At 41.8% G+C, this 23,129-nt stretch overlaps 1 protein-coding gene across 1 annotated transcript in view; it reads left to right on the forward strand.

Moving 5' to 3' along the window:
• The first annotated feature begins 1,944 nt into the window (after nt 1–1,944).
• Nucleotides 1,945–23,129, forward strand: part of KCNMB1 (potassium calcium-activated channel subfamily M regulatory beta subunit 1) — an 86,320-nt gene continuing 65,135 nt past the window's right edge. The window contains exon 1 of the mRNA XM_088458904.1: nt 1,945–2,024. The gene's annotated coding sequence lies outside the window, so the exon portion shown is untranslated. The remainder of the gene's footprint in view (nt 2,025–23,129) is intronic.

The raw sequence follows: 23,129 nt of genomic DNA on the forward strand, positions 1-23,129 counted from the left end.
GCATTACGACCCATACGCATGCGCAGATGTGCGAACATCGCTCGGAGCAAACGAGCGGCCGCTTACGAGCGGCTCTGAATCAGGCCCCAAGTTAGCAAGACTATCAGATTTTATGATGTGTGTTGTAAGTAACAGATTTGCTTGGCATATGTAATAACATTATTTTAGATTAATATGGATAGAACCATGTAAATCTAGTTATAATGATAGATCATACATTAGGGAGTTAGAAGGGTTTTTTCAACTTGGCCCAAAAAGAAACACTGTCTATCGTTGCTCATCATGATAGTAAAAAATATTTTTGGGACCAATTTATCAGTAGCAGCTCCCCGCAGCGCTGCAACACTGGCCAGCAATGTTAAGAGTAGTCTAAAGGTGCATATCCACTTGCCGATATAAATGGACGATTGAACGATTATGACATCGTTATTGTTCAATCGTTCACTAATCGTGCAGTAATTGTGCGGTTAAATGCCGGCAATGACCATCGATGTCAGGTTAAGTTGTTCGGGGATGACAGAGTGTGCCTGCACTGAACGACATATCATTCAGTGTGGGCACTGCACAGTACAATGAACGACTGAACGATAACAATATCAGAATCGTTCAGTCCTTCATTGTCGGCAAGTGGATACGCACCTTTACTTCTTGCCAGGCCAGTTAGGTGTCATCAAACTCATGCGTGACCCGGGCTTCCAGTTCCAGAGTCTACACAAAATAATAAAAAATAATTTAAAAAGTGTGACAACATTTTATTTTTATTTCAATAATAAAGGTTTTTTCTTTCCTGCCGGTACCCAGGCTAACAGCATCATCAGGGATCGGAGATAAATAGGCTCCTCAATGCTTGGCATCAGAGAAGGCCAGTGATAGGCAAACATTCTGCTTAAGGTTTTTTGGCCATTGCTAGACCCCTTAAATAGAAAATAAGATACACAGTAAAACAATTATATTTTCCTTAGTAATTGGACATACTGTAACTAGTCTAATATAAACAGTATGTAGGCAAATAAATACAATAGAAACAAAATCTCAGTGTATATTTTGCAACAACCAAATAAATCTTGGTAGACGACTGTATGCCAGTGATAAAGCTAGAAAGCTGTTGTGATGCGATCTAAACTGTTCTACTTCTAAGTGCTAACACCGGTAGCATCTCAATTACCAGTGAAATTAACACTACTGGCTAGAGAGTATATCTTGGAGACCTTACAGCTCATGTCAACACCTGTGATGATAACAGCATGCGTTAGTGTCTCCTTCAAGTTTCATTCTTGCTTTTTCTCTCTATACCCGTGGTTTTCTATGCCTCATCTACGCTTCATTTCTTACCTCACATCATAAAAGATACATAAGCAGCAAGATTGACTTTCTTAAGATCAAGAGAAGCAATGACAGATGTTAAGTATCAACTTTTAATATACGATTAATTTTAACACAAACTATACGGGATCGGCATAAAACCCTGATATTATAGCATTTTAATTCTAAAACGGTGTCAAAGTTTAACGGTTTACTGGAGAGAAAGAGATTTAGAGCAGATGTAAAGGATACAAGGATTTGTAGACTTGTATTTAACGTTTTGTTCATTCTAAAATAAGGTAACATGTGATGTACACATGTAATATACTTGCTTTACAAATTGCATTTAAAATGTTTTTGTTATTACCAGATTAACTTTACTTGTCTTCTTGTGCAAAGACTGAACCTGAGACCAGATAGTTTCTATATTTAAATATTTAAATGCTATTTTCTTAGTCTTAGTGGCAGTTTAGCTACTTAACATTAATTTATGAGGCTGTATTGGAGAGGCCACCGTCAGATTCATACCTTACCATTTATGGCCAAATGATGAGTATATTTGTTGTGATTAATGGAAGCACAGTGAAGCCAGCCTAGAATAGCCATCCAAAGTACAGTACTGTGTTCCTGCAAGGGATGGATATTTACTTTTTCTATTGCTGGTATATGAAAAAGTGAGCAGAACTTCAAGGGACATCAGAAAGCGATCACTACTGAACATTGTAAGTATCATTTTATGGAGTAACTTTTGTCTGTGCTGCTAACACACTTTACTGATAAAACGTCAAGTAATTTGATACCTTTTGATTATAGTGTAAAGTATTAATTCACTTGTAGCAATACGTCTGTATATGTGTTTATTATATTAACAAGTTTTTTATTCTAATATAACAATCTTATTATACATTTAAGTTAAATAACACGACTAAAATATCAAGTATGTTACTAAACTATACATAACGACAACTGTAACTGTTTGCTAAAATATTAATCATATAAGTATGTATTTACAGAAAAACTACCATCAAGACATATTTTTAGCTGATGTACTGTACATAAAGAAGTACAACTGGGCTTTGATTTATAAGCTATCAGTGATATAGACCATTAGAATAAAAACATTACATATGTTAGAAACTGTACATCTTTCATGGGAAGAAAAAAGTTTAGCCAAATGCACCTGCATATGTTTTTATGATGATGTGCCTTTTGGTAGTTTTGCTACTGGCGTATAATGACATTCTTAGAAATTATCACCATAATATAACATTTTAATACCAAATGGTGATATTTCTTGTGTCCTTTCATTGGCCAGTCACATGTTCATGGAGCTCTTTTAGGTTAATATGGTCTATAGCACTTTTCGTAGAGTATAAACATCTTCTAAAGCATGGGTGAGCAAATGGGGGAACGAAATAACAAACTGGGTGCTGAGAAGTGATGATAGGAGCATTGTACAGTAGGTTTGCATTTTCTGTATAGTCTAGTGTGATCATTAAATGTTTCTAATACAACCATCTACACGTAAAAACGTTGATGGGCATTCTTAATGGCAGGGCTGGTGCATGAGTTCTGGGTGCCCTAGTCTATTTATTTATTAACAGTTACTTATATAGTGCCAGCATATTTCATTGCACTTTACAATTGAGAACAAACAGTAATAAAATAAGACTGGGTAATAAAAACAAAGAGGTAATATGGCCCTGCTCACAAGCTTACAATCTATTGGGAAATAGGCATTGATACACAAAGATAAGTGCTACATATTGTATATTGGTCAAACCAGATTGCATATGCTCTTGGTGGGCTGTATGATGCAGTTGCACAGGACTCTTGGCCTACGGTTGGCAAGAAGTGAAAGTGAAGGAAGAAAAAATATGTAGTTATGTGGACTGTATAGAGGGGAAGTAATTGGGAAGGCCATCTTATGGAGATTATGTGGGTGGTTTAGGATTGTGATAAGCTTGTCTGAAGAGGTTAGTTTTCAGGGAGCGCTTGAAGGTTCGTAGACTAGAGAAAAGTCTTAGGATGGGATATACTGTACTAATGCAGCCAAAACTCCAGAAAATGCTATTTATGTGATACATTCCGAAGCTTGGATCAGGTGGGTAACACCATCTTTAGATGGAGTTATCCAATAGAAGCCTATGGGCTTCTTTCCGCATTTTCCTCTGAGAGTATTAAAATCAAATCCCTCCCAGAACCTCTAGCGGCACATGCGTCATACTGCGTATGCGCAGAGAGACTTCTGAGTCATAAACCCGGAAGTCCCTCTATCGCAAAGGACAGCTCTTATTGGGATAGCTGTTCTTTGTGATTAGAATCGCAATTCTAGGTACATACCAGTGTAATTAACGCCGGTATTTACCCACAAGTGGCCGAATGCACCGCATCACAGATGCGATGCTTAGTACATCCCATCCTTATTGTGTCTGGAAGGGCATTCCACAGAGTAGGTGCAGCTGAAAAACAGTATTGTAACTGTGAATGGGAGCAGGTGATGCGTGAGGATGAGAGACATAGATCTTGTGCTGATCGGAGAGGTTGAGCTGGGTGAAAGTTTTTTAGATAAGTGACGAGATATACTGTATGTTGGTGTAGTTTACTTAATAGCTCTATATGAAAGTAAAAGTATTTTATATAGAATTTCTGGAATACAGGATAATTAATGGAGAACTGACAGAGCGGAGCAGCAGATGATGAACATTTAGCTAGGAAGATTAGCCTCGCAGCTGCATTCAAAATGAATTATAGTAGTGAGAGTCTGTTTTGGGGAAGACCAGTAAGAAGACTATTACAATTTGCAAAAATCAGTGCTGGAGATAATGAGGCTGATTCAGAGTTGAACGCCATGACGATTTTCAAGCAGTTGAGCGATTATCGGTGGTCCACATTGCGCGTGCTCCGCGATTGAATTGCAATTCAGCTCGCTATGAGGATTCACTCGCAATTGATTGACAGGAAAAGAACATTTCGTGGGTGGTGACGGGGATTTCTGGCCAAAACACTGGCATGTAGGGGCCGTTTCCTGGGTGTGTTCAAGCCAGCGTCTGCTATCCCGTACGCAGAGAACAAAGCTTCAGCAACTAAGTTAACACAACCATTCTTAGTGACCATAGACTTACTTGAGGAGTCAATGTTTTTAGGATCTGCGTACAATGCTGCGGATGTGTACACAGTTGCAAGCAGCTGCGAGGGCTCTGGTGGGCGTCTCAATGCAAATTCCGCCTGCTGATGCATTAGCATATTTTAGCAATTGCTAAGCGGCAAAATGTGCAAATGCATTTGCATTACTATACAACTCTGAATCAGGCCCTATGAGTGCATGAATTAGAGTTTACGCAGTGTCTTGTGTAAGATATGGTTGTATTCTGGATATGTTTTTCAGTTATCATTTCATTTCAGATCTTAGCAATCTTGTCCTTGAAATAGGAAGCAAGATCTTGTGAACTGATAGTAGCAGGTGAGTTGGGTATAGAAGGGTTAAGTGGTGATTTAACTGTAATAAATAGTCGCTTGGGATTAGAAGCTTGAGCAGAGATGAGAGATTGGCAATATGTTTGTTTTGCAGTGTCCAGAACCTTTCGATACAAATGGTATATAGCCTTATATGTGAGGTTCACTTGGAGTACGATATTTTCACCACTGACATTCTACTTTACATGACAGTTTTTGTAGGTGACTTGTTAATCAGGAATGCCATCTAAGTCTAAGTGGAGTTTGATGTGTAGCTAGAGATACTTCATCGGGGGCTATTTCTGGAGTATGGTTAAGGTATGTTACAGCAATCTCAGGAGAAGTGAATTTAGAAATTGGTATCAGTAGTTGTTGCAGATAGGTGGAAAGTTGTTGAAAATTAATAGGTTTAGTGTTTCTGTGGGTGTGAAGAGGCTTGGTAGACTTCAGTGACACTGTGCTAGAAGTAATGGAGGAAAGAATACAGGTAATAAAGCTGTGATCTGAGAAACTGAGAGGAGTGTTAATGAATTCAGAAACTGAGCATAATCTGGTGAATACAATATCATGGCAGTTGCAATCCTGATGAGTAGAGCAGTCAGTCCACTCGGAGAGGCCGAGAGAGGAAGTTAGAGATAGTAGATTGGAGGCACATGAAGTATGTGGACTATTAAGAAGGACATTGAAATAAGTTGGGATGTCAGGGGATTAGAAGTGAGGGAGCCAGGCAGAAAAATGTTTGTTGCTGTGGCCCAGGTGGACAACAGATCACAGCAACAGAAAGTATGGGGTGAAAATCCTGACCCCTCCCCCTTTACTGTTTCTTGGCCCGGATGTGTGTGTAAAAGGGAGACCACCATGTTAAAGTGCTGCAGCGGAGGCAGTGTCTGATTGTTTGAGTCATGTTTCTGTTATTGTCAGGGGTTGAGGTTGTTTGAGATAAAGAGGTCATTGATGGATGTTAATTGTTAGAGACAAAGTGAGCATTCCATAAGGCTTATTCAAGTGACTGATGGGAGACATGTGATGTTTATAAGGTTAGCTGGATTTTTTGTACTGTTGTGAATCAACTGTATGTGAATGGTGCATGTGGACAGGGCCTATATTAGGTGATATCTCACCAGCTAAAAGCAGCAGGAGGAGAGAGAGATAAATATAGTTGTAGGATGTTGTGAAAAAGTTTTTCATGGTGATAGGTTGAGGTTATTACAGTCAATGTATAAAGATAAGAAAAGTGTTAATAAGAGGGGAGTGGATTATTGAGGTGACAATTTACACAGATGGGTGAGATGCAGTGAGAGTGAAGGATATCATTGCCTTACAGATGATACAATGGAGTGATATGAATAAAAGCAATTTGTGATACATGGTGATTGATAAATAAAAGGAAAGATCTTTAGGAAAAGAACATTAGGGAATGTTAAAATTTATAATGAAATTACCTGGTCCAAGATTTTGTTCAATGTTTAGTAATGTAGTTTGTGATTTAAACACTTTGTATATTTAAATGTCCAGCTGTCCTCCTTACTAAATGTTAAGATATAATATGCCGGACTGAGGCACAGTCTACATCTGAGCCAATAGGTCATCTGATCAAAGGAGATACATTGCACTGTGTTAGATTATGTAAAAAAGCCAGGCCAGTATTGTATCATAAACTATGCCTTACTGAACAATATCTCAACACAGGTAATACTAATAATAATTGCAAGGAAGTCATAATATAACACACATTTAAAGGAAAACACGGATTGCATACTGCAGAGGTTCCCAAACTCGGTCCTCAAGGCACCCTAACAGTCCAGGTTTTAAAGATATCCATGCTTGACCACAGGTGACTTAATTAGTACCTCAGTCAACTTGATTTAACCACCTGTGCTCAGCTATGGATATCTCTAAAACTTGAACTGTTGGGGTGCCTTGAGGACCATGTTTGGGAACCTCTGCAATACTATTACACAGGCAGAGTGTAGAGTGCGGTATGGAGGATTATATAATATACTGTACTTGAGGGATGAAAGAAGAAGGAGGATGATTAGCTCCAAATAAATGTTTGTGTAACTGTTCAGTTAGACACTTTGGGTCTCATTCAGACCCGCTCGCAAACGCTGATGCGCTCGCAAGTGGGTCAATGTAGAGGTCCTGCACAAGCGCAGCGGCCGCACTGCGCGTGCGCAAGCCCCGGAGTGAGGGAGAAATTCTCTCGCTCCGGGACTTACTACAAAAGGGGCGGCTGTCGATGGTGACCGACAGCTCGCACTGTTTTGTAGGCAGGTGGGGGGGTGGCTTGCCAAACGGAGGCGTTCCCGATGGAACGCCTGCCATTTGGGGGTGGCCCCACTGATATCACTCGTGATGTCAGTGGTGAGCTTCCGGCTCTAATAGAGCCGAAAGCTCACTGGGGTTTGCGGCAGACGAGACCCTACCACAAGGGTCTCGTCGCAAGCCCCGATGGTCACGATGGTCTTGACCATCGCGACCATCAACCTGGCTACTCGCTAAAGCTGTGGGTGGTCACCCACAGCCTAGCGAGCGGCCAGGAGGCCAGCTCAGAAAATAGATGCGGCCGCCCTCATTCAGAGCCAGCGCTAGCATTTTCCGAGAGCCGCTGAATGAGGTCCTTTGCTGACCTTAATAATGATCTACTCAAAATAAAACTTTTCATTTTTTTTATTTTAATGGGCCTACTGTATTTATTTATCTGCAAGGAGACGGCTGATGTTCTATCGCCTCTTAACACAGTATTAGAAAATGAGTTATTGCTGCTATTTACAGTACTCTGAAAATGTTGCCCAGGTAGATTAGTGAAAAACTTCCAAAGCTTTTGACCTGCAGTATATAATATATAGAAACACATGAGGAAATAAAGTTTCACAATAATGTTCATCCACCAATCAGAATATGTAGATATCCAATGGTTTCTTCCCTCTCTCATGGCAAGCAGTTCATCCAGGGATATAAAACCAGACAAGTGAAGAAAAAGAAACAATATGGTGCTGTGTCTCCATGTAAGGTATACATGTGAATTTTTGTATCCATGCAAAATTATAGACAGGTATAGATTAAGGCTTGTGGGGGCCCCAGGGCAACTACGTTGTGGGGACTCCCTCCAAGCTACAGGAGGTTTTGGTCAGAACGTTCAGAAAGTCGTCTAATGGATAGCCGGCAAGGACCAGCGATGTGTGTGCACGATAGATCCTTCCGACGCCGACTATCTGTGGAACATGCTCGTCAACCTGACGACGATCGTCAGGTTAGACATGTTCGCAGATATGAGGTCGGTCACCTGCACTGAATGACGTTCAGTAAACGCCGTTCAGTGCGGGCACCGCACCTTGGCGACCTGAAGGACTGAGCGCTAGTCGTTCAGTTTTTCGGCCTTTATTCACCACCACAATAGCTTTGAAATGAAACAAACAAGATGTGCTTTAACTGCAGACTTTCAGATTTAATTTGAGGGTAATTACATCCAAATCAGGTGAACGGTGTAGGAATTACAATGGTTTCTATATGTGCCTCCCACTTTTTATGCATTGGTATGCGCACTGCGATGCATATGCATGCGCACATTGCGAAAATCGGCTGGCTATGAGCGAACGTATCCTAGTGAGCATGTCTGAAACAGGTCCTCAGTCTTAGATTTGATAGCTCAGACACTGCCTAGAGCTGGGGGCTGGGCCACGAAGCAGCCAATAAAAGACAGAGAGAAAGAGCTAATGGAGGCATGCCTCACTGTGAGGAGGCATGCCTTTAGCTCTGATGAACACCACTGACATTCAGGTGACCAGTCCAGGAAGTACTCAGGCATCGGAGCTCAGCAGCAGCAGCACTGAGGAGGAAGGAATCTGGAATATGCAGACAGAGGAAATACATATAGAAGAAAAAGGTGAGGAGGGTCTGCTGTGGACAAAAGGACTCTGGGCCTGATTCAGAGCCGCTCATAAGCGGCCGTTCGCTCGTTCCGAGCGATGTTCGCACATCTGCGCATGCGTACGGTTTGTAATATGCATGCGCGAACCAGTCAGTGCGGCCGAAAATCGTTTGTTCGCTAAATAGCAAATGCCTGCTAATTTGAGTGACAGGAGGAGGCGTATGTGGGTGGTAACGGGGGAAGGTGCTTGAAAACGGGTAGTCGAATTCAGAACGCAGGCGTGCTTAAAGGTCAAAACGGGCGTTTTGTGGGTGTGTATAATTAATACAGCAGCGTCATTGCCCACGTCACTTGGTTTTTTTAAGTCAGAACTGCTTGCAGCATTGCGGTAGGAAAAACCAACCACAAGAATAGCGAGCAGTTCATACGCCGTTCGATGTACTCGATTAATCTAATAAATAGCAGACATGACGTATGATGCGAGCGGCCAGGGGGCGTTTATTTCAAAATTACGACCGCAAGTTTTGTTCGCTCGTTCAGACATAGAGGCGTCAACAGACCGCAAAGAGCGAATGGTTCATTTGAATAGCCACCCCTTTTTTCTGAACGAACGACCGCAAATAGCGTCCGGGTCTGAATCAGGCCCTCTGTCTGGGGGCTTTTAAATCACTATGTAACAAAATAGGGGATTTCCCTGCAGACACCAGTAGCTGGCACCTCGTCACTATGCAGGGACTGGCAACTTCTGTGTAAAGCTCGGCACACACTACACGATGTGTACCCAGCACAACATCACTCTGATACTAGCCAGTGCCTCCCCAGCCATTGACCTCACCGCATATATATAGCCACATTGTATCCTTCAGTGCTTGTTAAATTGGGAGCTGTTTTTAAATGCTGAATCCAGCACTGTCACAATTAAACTTTTGGGACGATAGAACTTTTTTGATTAGTTTTATATATAGCTCATTATGGGTCTTATTCTGAGTCCAGCAGCGAGCGATTCTCACGATTATCAGCAGTCTGTGCATGTACTGCAGAAGCAATCACAGACAGCGCATGCGCTGCACCATCACGGATGATACAAGAGCGAACAGTTTGCAAGGCTGGATCACTCTGCCTGTAAACTGTGGCTATTGTGCACAAATCCGTCTCATGGGACTGTCATGTGTGTGTTTGTTTTAGGCGTGTGTATGGAGAAAATGTACATTTTCACCCAGCAAGGGGATGGCATAGTACAGATGTGTCCTTATACAAGAAGGGGTATATTCATACTTGCCGACATTCAGCTTACAGCGGGGTGGCGTGGCCGCACTATAACGCTGTTGTTGGGGCGTGGCCAGTGCGGGCCGGGGGTGTGGCCGCGAGATCGTGTCATCGCGGCTCCCCCCCCTCATCACAATGCCGGAGTAAACGGCATTGTAAAGCGGGGGGCGGGGCCACAATGACGCGATTCAGCGCAAATCGCGTCACCGGGCCTCCCCGCTGCGGGGGTTTCCTTAGTAACTCTGCAGGGGGGTAGGGAGGGATGGCGGCTTGCGGGAGGCTTGCCTGCCTTCCCGGGGGGCCGGGAGCGGCACCCGAAAATCGGGAGGCTCCTGGCCAAATCGGGAGGGTAGGCAAGCCTGGGTATATTTACTGAAGTGAGAGTGTTTAGAAGTGAAGATGTTGCCCATAGCAAATAATCAGATTCTAGAAGGTGCTAGTTAAATGTTAAGTAGAATCTGATTGGTTGCTATGGGCAATATATCCACTTCTAAAAACTCTCACTTTAGTAAATATACCCCCTAGCCTCAATACTCCATGTGGCGTGAGTGAGCTGCACCAAGCGGTGCAGCATAGCGACTTGTTCTTTACAATGTGCATCTTATTCACATTGCAGACACAGCAAAACACCTCTAATCTGTACCAAAGATGCTGGGCTGCGACTTTAACTGCACACGAATACGTTATATAGTAAATAGCTACAAAGTTGCAGATGAAGCACTAAGCACTTGCAGGGGTATTCAATATGGGTGCGATAACATCGTTTTTGCATTAATATCGGAGGTATGACGTAATTATCGCAGGTTTTACTTTCACACCGTATTCAATGTCAAAGACTTATCGCAGTTTTGAAAAGTCTTTGATAAAAAACTGTGATAACTTTTCACCATTGAATAGGTGTCGAAAAAAAGTGCAGAATTGGGATTTAGGGGTGCGGGCTTAAAAAAAATAGCCTGCACCCCTGGGAATGACATTTAAAAAAGAACTGTGTCAAAAAAAGTAAAAAAAAAAAATAGGGACACCCCAAAAAATTATTTTAAAAATTGGGGTAAAAAAAAAAAATGGGGAAAAATTGTTTAACAATAGGGAAATAGGTTCAGGGCTATTCTGCTAGTATGCGGCAGATGTTTTCTAGAATAGAATTATAGCGGCAGGTGCACAAATGCAGAATTTAAAAAAAAATACTTTAGGGACTTAAAAATATGCTAGTACCCATTTTCATGTACCCCAAATTTGATGGGACCACTTAAAAAAACGAAAAAAATAACCTAAGTGCTCTTCTGCATCACTTCTTCAATGTCGGGAAAAAAACACCTGCTGCGGCCATTTAAATCCCCAACTTTCAATTAAAGGCTAAAACGGGGGTACCCATAGTGTTCCCCCATGTTTTTACCACTTTAGGGGGGTCTTACAATTATTGTAAGGAAAAATTCGTAACTTTACGCAAATCCAACTTCGGAGTTTCCCGATTCATTTTATATTGAATATGGGGATAAGTGGGAGCGCGCACCATACCTTAACGCAGAAAAAAACTCCGACAGTGAAGTTAACGTTTCATATTGAATACCCCTGTTGGTGTTAAAAAAAACAGTGTCCACTGCATCTCAGCACTTCACGCACAGATTCAGATTCATTTAGACACAGTTGTAGTGTTGCATATCAAATTCATCAGTTCAGTCTCATTAAGCCATTTTAACGCAACTTATTGTTTAATTTGTATGACTAAGGCGCCAGGGGCAGAACTATGGGAGACAATGGAGGCGCCTACTGCCAGGCTCCAGCACTGAAGGGACACCTCCTCCATTGCCCACAATATATTCACCCCACTTAGGGCTGTAACTATATACTCAGAGTGTACCATCATGGCTGCCCAATACATGGCATCTTTTCCTGGCACCATACACTAGTGGAGAGCTCCGTGTCAGCTGCCGCCTCTGTCTATCTAAAGCCTGTCCCTGCTCATTGGTGTTGCTGATCCTCAGCAGCTTCTATAGTCAGTGTGACACGTCCGGAGCCCCCCCTCACCCACAACTCTCTGTCTCACTCCTCCTTGGCATGCCTATATTCTGTGTGCAACTGAGAGTGTATCTGCTCGCGGAATGCTACATTACAGTGCCAGCGGCTGTGACAGGGGGGGGCAACAAATTATAACTTGCCTCCTGGCGTCTGGGATGAACTTTCGCCACTGTAAGGCGCACACTAAGCAAAAAAAAAGTTTGTCGCAAGCTGAGTGGCACGGAAGCTGGCACGCAGAGAAGGACTATTTGGCAATAGGTTATGATGATCGATCTGTACATCTAGATGCTGCGGACGTCCCCATATGCCGGCACTTTTCTTCCTCATGAGAATCAGTAACTATATAAATAGAAACCACTAGACATTGCAAACATTTTTGTTATTTTGAAAACTATACAATTTGGGCCCCATGAAAGTACTTACACCATATTACAATTATGTAAGTAAAATTACAGGGGATTACCCTATATAGAGGGAATTACCCTATATCAAAAGACAGGCAAAATAACAAAAATGATAATGCGAGTAATGTTCAGACTTCCCAACTCTTTTTTTTTATCTTGTATTTTTAACTATTTTGTAATGACGGTGACATGTACAGTACACATAAGCGCATACCTGCACATAAACTCGCCTTGCTTGAGCAGCTGTGCTCAAGTGGACAAACCGTTTTGGTGGCCAAATGTTTGTATAACAGGGGAAGGCCGGTGTGTGCACTGCCAGAGGTGGCCCAAGGTAGGAACATGTGAAAGATGTACATTTTTTACATTATCCGTTCCAGTGGGGACTCTTATTGGGAGCACACATGCCATCATATAGCTCTCACTGCGCATGTTATGGACACCTAGATTTTTAGTATTATATAGGACATATTCTTTTTGAAATCTGCTTCCGATGTTTAATTAAATTATTTTTATTTATTTACATCTAACTTACTCGACTCTATTATTCTTGTAAATATAAAAAGATTTATCTTGTTATGTTGACAAATGGTCATTAGTACACTGCAACATACGTATCGAACATGTACTATATCTAAGAGAAAGCAATGTATATGCAATGGCATTAATATGCTGTAAGCACTGCTTACATTTTTACATTTCTGATTGTTTTCATGGCTTACAGCTCAGATGATATACAGAATAACCTTCACTATCACTCATTCTTGTTATGTATGTTTTTTCTTATTACTGCTACTGATATTATTGCTTTTGCATAGGAGTATCTGCTGATGATATTATATCTAAACTCAGATCAATTTGATCACAAGACTGTGATCACAAAACTAAGTAGTATGCAATTGTTACATGCACATTATTAATAGTAATTTATATGAGGAAATTGCAATATGCTTATGTAGCCACTATAGTGGATATTATTTCTATGATCTGAGCTTTGATCTATCACGGATGTTACAACATTTGCCTATACAGTAATTGCTACATTTGGAATCTAATGTCAGCTAATTATCATATGAATCTTAATTTTTGCTTACATAGTAATTACTGAGAGCATTATCACTGGACTTTAATCCATCATTATTATATAGTTTATATAGTTGATATAGTTTATATCTGCCTGGGCTTATTAGGGACAATTAGTGCCACATAAAAAATACAAATCATTTAAACACTTTAACATTATTGCTCCAACACCCATCACCCAAAGGTGTTGAAATAAGCCCCAGTGTTATCGTCATGGGGATGACTGTTACTAGGTACCTGCATTTTTTAGGTGGTCGGCTGAGTCCTATGCTGCTGGTTTCCATGTTATAGTGGGTCCAGCCTATCATGGCGCTGGCTTCAGCTTTTGTAGAAAGATCCCTTTCTTTTTGCCCCCCTGCATTAGAGATAACCAGCCCCTGCCATGCTCATGGGTGCTATTGAGAGGGGGTGGCATACTCATATTTTTTTTACATTTTTATTTTATTTTAACACTACAAAGATCTGTGCTCATCTTCATTATCAGAATAGGTTTTTGCAACGGGGGGTCAAACACTGGCAAAAATATATGGCTATATATTTGAACAGATAACAAGTAGCCTTATAATAAGTGCCATGAAAGTGGAGGAAGTAAGCTCACAAGATGACAAAAAATTAGTTTGAAAAATTTCCATTTTCTATGTTTCTATTTGCTATTTATTACCTAAAAAATTCTTCCCCCATACCCTTTCATACTGTACATCATCTTATATCAATCTTCCAATTTGTTCCTGTACACACAAAGTGTATGGTGTAAATCTATTACCAGTAATGCATACTAGTATAATAAAAGTGCATGATACATAAATGATATCAATGATATTAATACTAATTAATGCAGGATTCACAATATAAAAGAATCTCAATAACAACTTTCTGTAAAGCTAATATAAATGGTATGCAATATATTATTCACAACAAAAAGCTTTAATAAAGCAATGTCAATAAAACACATACTGTAGGGACCTATTTATTAAGTCATAAATCTTGCAAAAACGTTGATTATTGAAAACTACGCTTAATTGCTATTTATTATCCTAAAACAGATATCTCTGGTGTTTACTAATGTGCTAAAGTTTTCATTATGGAACCGCAGTCCTCTAGTTCTATATGGGGCCGGTGATATGAAGCTATTTAGCTAACTCCCAAGGTAACATCTCTAATTGCCATGAAGAGTGGCCAAAGGAAATGTTATTTAATAGAGTAATCCAGAAAATTGATAAATATGTCCCCTGATCATAAAACTAAATATAACCTGATTTTCAAATCTGTAGCGCTAATTATTATACTGTCTCGCATACTCAATAACTTTGCAAGTCATTATTGTGGACACTATATTATTTAGCTGTTAGTATAATTTGTCTATCATACACTTATATTACATTTATAAACATTGCTGGTAGTGGATTTACACAGTACCCTTTATCTGCAGGATTCCTGCCAAGGTTATTTCCCTCACATAGATTTTATAGACGTGTAATTGGGAACTTCCATACAGTGTCAGACAGGCCAGCAGTGCTACAGTATACAGCAAGATACACACATCTAAGAGAAAACCCAGTTCTTCATTTCTTTTGAGAGTTACCAAATGTCTGATATCAGAAATAAAAGGATAACTTAGTCAAAGTCTTGCTCATTCACATATATAATAACAGTAACAATAAAATGTAAACATATATATATATATTTTTTTTTAATCCTGTGAACTTTTAGTGATTAAGGTTAGATTGTAGTTTGTACACATCTCTGAGGCCGGGACACCCTTATCCGTTTGCTTGGTTTGTTATACGTCATTACTATCAGTGCGCACTTCAATCAGCTCTACATTCGGAGCAGAGGATCCGACTGAATACAGGCGCATAGCTCGCAGCTCGCAATTCTGTCTACACAACCTCTGTGTACTATGTGAGAACGCCCAGTTACCACCTATTTACAGCTGCATGTGGAGATGCATTTGGTTTACCTACAACTTGTGCATGGTTTGTGTATTTTTTGGGTTACTGGTGTTCAAATGTTTTGAACATAATTAATATGATAGACACCGTGGTGTGGTATAAAATGTCAACGTTGCCAGAATGTTTCAACCATTTAAATCCTAATCCTACGGTAACTGCAGTCTAACCCTAACTGCAGCCTAACCCTAATCCTAACCACAGCCAAACCCTAATCCTAACCACAGCCAAACCCTAATTCTAACCACAGCCAAACCCTAATCCCAACCACAGCCAAACCCTAATCCTAATCACAGCCAAACCCTAATCCTAACCACAGCCACACCCTAACCACAGACTATCGACATGTAGACCATATTGACATCCTGAATGTCGACATTTTAACTAATCCAGGTGATAGCAGATATGAAGTAACCTAATACACATACATGTATCGTGTGCATCTGCCGATGTGTGCGGGCGACCAACCACCCTGTTATACTAGCCACAGGAACCACCGACAATGACATCACAACTGAGTGGGCTAATTTAAATGCCCTCCCAGTTGTGATGTGTGGCCAGACATAACGAGATGCTGATTGGTAAGTGTGTATAGCTAACCATCTCCATCACTCGGTTGGCGTGATGGTTGGCCAGCCGCTGGGTTTGCCACATGTGTACCCCACTTTACTCTGAATACTTTATATTAAATGTGAATAAGCTCCTGAACAAGAGTAGCAGTAGTGTGCTGCTTGTATAGTAATGAGAAATTGTTTTTTTTTTACACAGGATACAAATACTCATATTAATATATCTCATTTTAGCAGCTATGTAGCAATCTGCATCCACAACACATTGTGTGTTTCAGATACACTCTGCACTGCAGTCAGCCCATAGAGACCAACATCTCTATAATAACTGTTCTAGCTGATTTCATCCTCTGGCCAATGCAGCTGACATGACTGCAGGTAAAATTCTATTGTTCTATAGTTACCCTGTGTGTTAAAGACCTTCCAGCACAGGGCCGTAGCTAGGGTAGTGCGGCCGGTGCCATCGCACAGGGCACCACAGGTCAGGGGGCGCTGTTTGGGCCTGTCAAATTTCTGTTTATTATCATTCTTGCTTGTAGCTTCCTCTTATTTCATCCCTCACATCTCCTGGCCTCTCCTATCTCTTCCCTGGCCCTTCCCCATGAAGCCATGGCCCTTTTTTGGGTGCATTATGTCCCTTTGAAAAATGAGGGGGGCGCCAATGCTCTTTCTGGCACAGGGCACCAAAAAGTCTAGTTACGGCTCTGTTCCAGCATATAGTGTAAATTACATACTCCATACAGTAACACCCCATGCAAATCAAAGCACAAATTAAGGTAAATGCATTAAATTAATATAATCTTTTCCCACTCTCAAGGTACAGTGACATGACTTAAAATGAAAGGACTCACAAGCTGTTGCTTAGTGATAGACTGCCATTGTGCACTATAAAAGAACTTTAGCATGTGCAGGGGTTACTGATAAGTCAGAGGGACAATGGGATTATTATTACAGCAGGTAAATCCCTGAAAAGTAACATTCCATATCGATGTACATTATGGAAATTGGGAGTGTTTAGGTTGCTATTAATCTACCCAGCCTGGCAAAGTCCTGCTCCTAAACGGTTATTTTGTCCATCTCGCTGGCACCTATAAGTTCTTACAGTATTGACACGAGCGGTCATCTGGCCACATATCTGCAGGCGTAGGCTATCAGCGAGGATACCTAAGGGTCCTCCGGAAAAAAGCTAAATAGTAGCCCATAGGGTACAATCTCAAGATCAAGCTGTGCTTGATAAATTAGAGACCTTAATGAAATAGGGACTGCAGTATCCAGGGGTACCAAGATGACTGAGCAGTTTACCCGGGCCCAGGCCTGTCTGGGGTGGCCATACAGAGCCAAGATCAGCCAGTGAAGCAGAGCAATGCCCCCATATCAGCGGAATGCATATTCATATTAGGGGTGTGCACCGGCCACTTTTCGTGTTTTGTGTTTTGGTTTTGGATCTGGATCTTTCTTCGTGTTTTGGATCTGGATTGGTTTTGCCAAAACCACCCTTCCGTGTTTTGGGTTCTGGGTTTTGTGTTTTGGATCTGTATTTTTTTTTAAAAAAGCATAAAAACAGCTAAAATCACAGAATTTGTTGGTTTCTCTGCTCCTATGCTATTATTAACCTCAATAACCTTAATTTCCACTCATTTCCAGTCTATTCTGAACACCTCACACCTCACAATAGTGTTTTCATGTCCAAAAGGTTGCACCGAGGTAGCTGGATGACTATGCTAAGCGACACGAGTGGGCGGCACAAACACGTGACCCATCTAGGAGTGACACTGCAGTGGCAGACAGGATGGCAGTTAGAAAAACTAGGCCCCAAACTGTACATAATGCAAAGAAAAAAAAGAAGTGCAAGATGGAATTGTCCTTGGGCCCTCCCACCCACCCTTATGTTGTATAAACAGGACATGCACACTTTAACAAATCAATCATTTCAGCGCCAGGGTCTGCCACACAACTGTGGCTGAAATGATTGGTTCGTTTGGGCCCCCACAAAACAAGCTGGCAATTAATGTGTCCCTGCACAAACTGGCTCTACGGAGGCAAGATGTCATCCTCATCCTCCTCATCCACCGATTCCTCACCCTCTTCAGTGTGTACATCCTCATCCTCACAGAGTATTAATTCGTCCCTGCTGGAACCACAGGTCCCTCTGTACGTTCTGGAGGCTGGTCTCCCTGGAAGAGTTGATAATTCATTTTATGAACATCATCTTCTCCACATTTTGTGGAAGCAACCTCCTACGCCTTTCGCTGACAAGGTTCCCGGCTGCACTAAACACTCTTTCGGAGTACACACTGGAGGGGGGGCAACTCAGGTAAAATAGAGCCAGTTTGTACAGGGACCTCCAAATTGCTTCTTTTTCCTGCCAGTACAGGTACGGACTGTCTGACATGCCTACTTGGATGCTGTCACCGATGTAATCCTTTAACAGACAGACGCACGCTTGTCGCTGCTGCTTTGAGGATTCAAGTGCGGCTACAGCCCACACAATTCACAAAGACAGAAAAAAAAAAGAATATTTTTATTGTTTGTGTAGAACACTTTGAGGTGTCACCACCCTTTAACAGACAGACGCACGCTTGTCGCTGCTGCTTTAAGGATGCAGGTGCGGCTACAGCCCACACATTTCACAAAGACCGAAAAAAAAAGAACAATATTTTAATTGTTTCTGTAGCAAACCTTTGAGGGTGTCACCACCCTTTAACAGACAGACGCACGCTTGTCGCTGCTGCTTTGAGGATGCAAGTGTGGCTACATCGCACACAAGTCACAAACACATTAAAAAAATAGTTTTTTATTTTTTGGAACACTTTGAGAGTTACACCACCCTTTAACAGACAGACGCACGCTTGTCGCTGCTGCTTTAAGGATGCAGGTGCGGCTACAGCCCACACATTTCACAAAGACCGAAAAAAAAAGAACAATATTTTAATTGTTTGTGTAGAACACTTTGAGGGTGTCACCACCCTTTAACAGACAGACGCACGCTTGTCGCTGCTGCTTTAAGGATGCAGGTGCGGCTACAGCCCATACATTTCACAAAGACCAAAAAAAAAAGAACAATATTTTAATTGTTTGTGTAGCACACTTTGAGGGTGTCACCACCCTTTAACAGACAGACGCACGCTTGTCGCTGCTGCTTTGAGGATGCAAGTGTGGCTACATCGCACACAAGTCACAAACACATTAAAAAAATAGTTTTTTATTTTTTGGAACACTGTGAGAGTTACACCACCCTTTAACAGACAGACGCACGCTTGTCGCTGCTGCTTTAAGGATGCAGGTGCGGCTACAGCCCACACATTTCACAAAGACCGAAAAAAAAAGAACAATATTTTAATTGTTTGTGTAGAACACTTTGAGGGTGTCACCACCCTTTAACAGACAGACGCACGCTTGTCGCTGCTGCTTTAAGGATGCAGGTGCGGCTACAGCCCACACAATTCACAAAGACAGAAAAAAGAACAATATTTTAATTGTTTGTGTAGCACACTTTGAGGGTGTCACCACCCTTTAACAGACAGACGCACGCTTGTCGCTGCTGCTTTAAGGATGCAGGTGCGGCTACAGCCCACACAATTCACAAAGAGAAAAAAAAAGAACAATATTTTAATTGTTTGTGTAGCACACTTTGAGGGTGTCACCACCCTTTAACAGACAGACGCACGCTTGTCGCTGCTGCTTTGAGGATGCAGGTGGAATCTAGACGGGATTTGGAACCGAGGACACACTACCTCCATCAATTGTCTAAATCCCACTGCACTAATGTCGGATACCGGACGCACGTCTAACACCAACATAGCAGTCAAGGCCTCAGTTATACGTTTTGCTTCAGGATGACTGCTGTCGTACTTCATCCTCATCGCTAGGGACTGTTGGAGGGTCAATTGTTTAGTAAAAGTAGTGATGTTCCTACTTCCTCTCTGGGATGATGAACAACTCCCAGCAGCAGCAACAGCACTAGGAGGAAGAGGTTCTTGATCTTTCCCTATTTTATTTTTATCGGAGAAAGTTTGGTCCTCCATTTATGTTATATTGATATATATACGTGCGGCTAAAGCGCACACAAACACAGAAAATATTATTTTATTTTTGCTGGAGAGTAGTGCACTTTGTGGGTTACACCACCCTTTAAGAAATGAGCCAGTCGGCTCTTTACTTATGGGACACAGGCGCACGCTTGGCGCTGCTCCTTTGTTGATGCACGTGCAGCCACAGTGCACACAATTCACAAACACAGAAAATAATTTTTTTTTTGGTTTGGACTGGAGTGTACTTTCGGGGGTTACAGCACCCTTAACGGTCAAGCCAGCCGGCCCTTTACTTATGACACAGGCGCACGCTTGGCACTACTTTGTTGATGCACGTGCGGCTACTGCGCACACAATTCACAAACACAGAAAATAATTTTTTTTTAGGTTTGGACTGGAGTGTACTTTTGGGGGTTACAGCACCCTTTAACGGTCAAGCCAGCCGGCCCTTTACTTATGACACAGGCGCACGCTTGGCACTACTTTGTTGATGCACGTGCGGCTACTGCGCACACAATTCACAAACACAGAAAATATATAATTTTTTTAGCACTTGGGGGGAGCACCCCTGATGGACAGAGCACCCCCTGGACAACACTACAGCACTCCTTTAGGACTGGGACACTGCACAGGACTTTGGAGTGGACACAGCCCCTATGGAGAACTGACTGCACAACACAGTCCAGCCAGCCCCTATGGACTTTGAAGTAGTGGACACAGCCCCTATTAACAACAGCAGCACAGCACAACACAGCCAGCCCCTATGGACTTTGAAGTAGTGGACAACAGCAGCACTACACTACACTACACTACACAGCCCTAACTCCCACCCTCCCTCTTCACTGTCCACAGCCGAGTGAGAAAATGGCGCCGACGCGGGTACCTTATATAGGATCCAAAACCCGCGAGACTCGGAAGGCGGGATGATGACGTTTTGCCTCGATTTCAGATCCGAGTCAGGCGGGAAAAGTCGAGCCTGACTCGGATCGGACTCGGATCGGACTCGGATCGGGGGGGCTCGGGGGGTTCGGATTTCAGAAATCCGAACCCGCTCACCCCTAATTCATATCAACACAGAACATACCGTATTGGCTGCGGCAATGCACCCTCAATTGGCCAGGACGCCAATCCAGCATTTGGGCCCATCTGATTCCTCTGTGGCCGCAGTGGCATCCTGTGTTTTGAGAATTGGTTTCCCTTGACGACAGGCGGCAAGCTTAAATGTTTTGATCAAAATATGAACAAAATCCTAGGTGCTAGATACACACATATCTGCAGTATATTATTATTACTAGCATCATTATAAAACATCTTTCTGTTTTACATAGATGTGGATCTGTGATGTCTGTCCTTAGATCTGTCATATCTCCTATGGTCAGCCTTTAGAAACTTGCAGTGATACTGTATATAATTCATGTAAAACTGCTGTTTCCACCTAATTTTCTTCACCTTTAAAAAATAGCTCAGACTCACACACAAGGCTGGGAAACAGACTGACAGGACAGACAGAAACACTGGCAGATATACTGACACTACTCAGCCTTTTCTACTCTCTTCTCAACCTATTTTTTCTGATAATTAACCTCAAATTATTTAAGTTTTTTTTTCCACTTCCCCCCTATCCAGAAATATGTCCTTGTGTTAGGCCAATGTCTTATAAACTAAAAAGTGAGTTTTGTAGCTAAAGAAAAGTGACATACAGTATGTAATAGCAGGATTAGAGGGTCGTTATTTGCATTGCATACAGGAGCATAAACTTTCTGTGCTGAGATGTCCGTGAAAGATTACATTTTCCCTTGTTCTGAGATCCAAATTTGGAGGATAGATCCAAGCCAGATCTGTAACCGCCCATCTCTAGCATATACTATACTTTCCGACATTCTTCACCTCCCCTACAGAATCTTTATTTTTGTGGCATTGTGCAGTGGAGGAGAGATGCATGATCACATGGTTTGCTCCAAATTGCGTCATCAAGCTCCGCCTCTGCCCATTTTCTTAGGGAATTCGATGGGATGTGGGAGAGTTGCCTGCTCTTCTGACTCAAAACCGAATCATAATCCAATCATAATCCATAAAAAGGTGCAATAAGATCAAAACTGTCTTAACATGGGCACACACTAACGATTGGTAAGTGCATACATACTTACCAATCATCTGGCCGATATGTGTGGCCAGCAGAACTATTTGACAGGCACGTGCAGTCAGGGTAGGCAGAGCCTCCCCTGTCATACTCCTGAGATTTGATATAATAAGGATTAGAATGATACAAAGAAGATATTTATAACTTATAAACATCTTCTTTGTTTATTGTAATCATTTTTATAGTTAACACTCACCAGCTTTGTGGACCTCCCTGGGACTACAGAGAGATGAGAGATGAGGCAGTGATAGCTCAGCCTCATTTCTGTACAGTATAGTCAGACACTGCTTGCAGAGCTGGGGGTGGGGCCATACCATGGGCAGTAAGCTGCACAGCAATGATTAACTAGATGCATTATCTCATTTTATGTTGGTTTTGTACCCTTTGATGATTTTACAGACTGCACAATGTGTTTAATAAATATGTTTTTTAGGATACTCACTCAGTCTTTTTTAGTTTAGATTACATTTGGTGTCCCCATTGGGGGTGATAAGTATTATAATACTGTATCACAGTATTTTAATAGAAACTAACCATATACGCCGTTCTGTCTATTTTTATAGTTTTTCTTGATAAAGAGCTAATAGAGGCATGCCTCTGAGTATGGGGGGCATGCTTTGAGCACTGATGGACAAGATGGATGTGTCTTGTAACCAGAAGTGCACTGCTGTGTTTAGAGATCAGAGCTCAGTCAGCAGAAGCAAGAGAAGACATAGTGATGCAGATAGGACTATCAAAGGACACTGAAGCTTAGTGTAGTGAGGGGAGAGTTACAGTGAGTAGGGGGTGAGACAGGCTCCCAGCACTCAAACCCATCTCCATGTGTGTCTTGCCAGCCATTGACCTCACCGCACGTCACAGCTATTTGAATATGCCCGCCCACTTGTGATGTCAAATTCAATGGCTTCTGCAGGCGACATACAGTATTGGGCAGACCTACCGATGCAGTATCGATATATCGTTCATCGCTCGAAAGTAAGATATATAGTTCAGGCGTGTACCCAGTATTAATATACAGGTACAGATTCACAAATCACAATTTCCA

Source organism: Taudactylus pleione, unplaced genomic scaffold, assembly GCF_031769625.1.
Source record: "Taudactylus pleione unplaced genomic scaffold, aTauple2 ptg000864l, whole genome shotgun sequence".
In the NCBI taxonomy this organism is placed as follows: domain Eukaryota; kingdom Metazoa; phylum Chordata; class Amphibia; order Anura; family Myobatrachidae; genus Taudactylus; species Taudactylus pleione.